Genomic DNA, 2,861 nt, shown 5'->3' with positions numbered 1-2,861 from the left:
GAAAAGCAAAGCTTGCACCAAACCATGCTCAACTGTTAAGTGTCTCTTACCTGAGTTTCAGTGGGAGATTTTAAGCATTTTTGACGCTCTGCTTGCTACGTCTGTTTCCACCATCTTTGCCAGTTCCCCAGTTCGACGGCTGTCGGTCTGCAAGCGCAACCTGCCCCTCCCTCCTCCGCCACCACCGTGACATCAGATGCTGTAGTATCACAGATTCATCATCACTGCTAATGTTTAAAACCTCTACAGTTTTTTTGTGATATGAGTAAGTCGGTGGGATGCTATCCTTTGTAACAATAAGATATTAAATAAATATGAACACTTTCTGATGCGTTCAATTCCCAGCCATGCTATTTGAATTGGAAAATAAGGATTTTTAAAGACCCCAATTGGTCAAAGGCACTCTCTTTTCGTGTTTGGGCCTTGTTCCATCAGTGGACACATATTTAATCATATTATTTTATGAATTCGTTATATATATTTTTTTAAATAATCTCAGACCAAATTAATAATTTTGACCATTCTCTTGAGTCCAGGGGTGGGGAACCTATGTCTCGAGGGCCGTTTACAGGCCTTGTTTTGTCCAAGAATCTTAGAAATTACATTTGCAATAGGCCTACAAGTAAGCTATATTTCAGGGGACCTAGAGAAGATGGGGTCTACTGTAAAGTTGGCTGCCTTCAATATAGGCTTAAAGTGTAGGGAGGAAATCCTGGTTTATGTCCGTAGTATGGCCCTTGGATGACTTTTAAGTGGCCCCTCCCATGGAAAAGGTTCCCCATCCCTGCTTTAGTCCAAAGCAGCAAGAGCAAATCCTCTGCTCAACATGCAACTTCTGTCAATGGCACGAAAATATATGAAAGAAAAAGCATGAATACCACGGCTGTTTCCAAAAGGAGCTTTTATTTCACATGGTGAGAAGCTGACAAAATAGATCTATCCTGTTGAAGGTAGGAGCTAAAAACTGTATTACCGAAATAAATAGAAGACTTCATATGAATAAATATGAAAATGAATCACGACAGACTTTCTTAGTATGTATAGCCTTGTAGACCATGTCAGTTGAATGTTACAGTATCTTACCTGGCTAAAAATGTACTGATAAAAACAAAGGTGCAGCAAATCTATAATCAAAGCTACTTTAAGTTCTGAAAGCTCGTTGAACCTTAAGAAGTCAGAAGGTGTCTGCATAGATGTATCAGTTACACATACTCATCTATGGTACGTAATACAGTCACATTTACCCAACACAGGATTATGGGTGCGTTATTACAACGGTGGCAACAGAGGAAACACGCTTAAGACACAGTTAAGTATATAAGTGATAATACAAACATAATTAAACTCCAAAAAAACTTAAGTTACACTTCTTATTTGTTTATTCGTTTATTACTAAATTATACCCTGGTTTAGGTGGAAGCCCTCATTGGTTAAGACAAAAAGGACACAAAATAAAAGGGGGAAAAAACAAAATGGGAGCTGAGGGTAAAACGTGACACTTGACAAGTATAATAAGACTCAGTTTACACGACCTTGATTAAGATAGATAGATAGATATAGATGACCATGGCGATGAACACAGTGGCTGGGTGGCTGACATACGGGCGGCCTGGCTGGCTATCTGACACGTTGAAGAGATTGGAGACCCTCCAGTCACACAGCAGAGAGAGCACTGGATCTGATTGAGTGACGTGTGTGTGTGTGTGTGTGTGTGTGTGTGTGTGTGTGTGTGTGTGTGTGTGTGTGTGTGTGTGTGTGTGTGTGTGTGTCCTCCGTGAGCCCTGTGCATGACCTCCCTCTGGCCTGATCGTGGCTGACACTTGGCATTTGCTACATGGGGATGGAAGGCACCATTCAGGGCCTTTTCGACTGACTCCAAGCTCTCGCTTGGGTTCTCCTCCAACCACCAGTGCATGGAGGCTAGCTGCTCCCTATGACAGGCCCACCGACAAGGGAGGGACAAACGGTTCAGTGTCCCTGGGCCAAGGGAAAGGGGGTAGCCCAGAATTGCGACCCCATTACACGGTATATTGTATTATTGAGAGGGGGGGGGTGGGGGGGGGTCCTCTGTTCGGGGCCCACCAAAAGCAGTCAGAAGGCCTTGACAGTGAGTCACCCACCAACTCTCCTTTTTAAGTAGGCCTATGTCTATCAGAAATTCTAGGAGTTATTATCCAGTCTCTCTGTCTTAATTATTCCTCTCGTTTACATATTTGGTGCCATATAGCCTGAGGGGGTGAGTAGTAATAATGGGGATGGTTGTGGAGTGGACAGGGAGGTGTTTGGGGGGTGGAAGGGGTGTTATAAGTGTCAGAGCTGGCCTGAGGACTCTCAGAGAGTGGGACTCACGCAACCACACCATTCACTGAATCCTCAGACTGACTGACCAGAGCAAAGATGAAGGGAAAGGCAGAGAGAGAGAGAGAGAGAGAGAGAGAGAGAGAGAGAGAGAGAGAGAGAGAGAGAGAGAGAGAGAGAGAGAGAGAGAGAGAGAGAGAGAAATGGATAGGTGCATGAGATGAATGACACTCCTCGTGTAAAAAAAACACAGACAGCTCTATGGGGCGGGGGGGAATACTACATGGACTTGAACATTTAAGGAACAGAGCATAGCAGCGAAAAAAGGAGGTTTGTGAGGACACCGTGGATTGGGGTGGAGAGAAGCATAGGTGGCCTTTGGTGCAAGGACATGCAACATGCCACCAATCTATGATCGCACGTAATATCTCCAACAAACGCTCCCCGTTACTGAGAATGATTTCGGATTTTAGGTTAGTCACTCGAGATAATGAAAAAAGGAGGCGCATACAAGGCTTGTGTGAAAAAGTACATTGTAGCCGAAATTTTACAACAGAAGTCAG

At 44.0% G+C, this 2,861-nt stretch overlaps 1 protein-coding gene across 1 annotated transcript in view; it reads right to left on the bottom strand.

Annotated features, from left to right (window-relative positions):
• The window catches only part of apba1a (amyloid beta (A4) precursor protein-binding, family A, member 1a), a 104,421-nt gene extending 104,292 nt beyond the window's left edge, over window positions 1-129 (bottom strand). Inside the window, exon 1 of the mRNA XM_063194412.1 lies at window positions 51-129. The gene's annotated coding sequence lies outside the window, so the exon portion shown is untranslated. The remainder of the gene's footprint in view (window positions 1-50) is intronic.
• Between the last annotated feature and the right edge of the window lie 2,732 nt (window positions 130-2,861).

This window comes from Engraulis encrasicolus, chromosome 3, assembly GCF_034702125.1.
Source record: "Engraulis encrasicolus isolate BLACKSEA-1 chromosome 3, IST_EnEncr_1.0, whole genome shotgun sequence".
In the NCBI taxonomy this organism is placed as follows: Eukaryota; Metazoa; Chordata; class Actinopteri; order Clupeiformes; family Engraulidae; genus Engraulis; species Engraulis encrasicolus.
The sequence above is the reverse complement of the archived record's forward strand: the minus strand, read 5'-3'. Positions and strand labels throughout refer to the sequence as shown.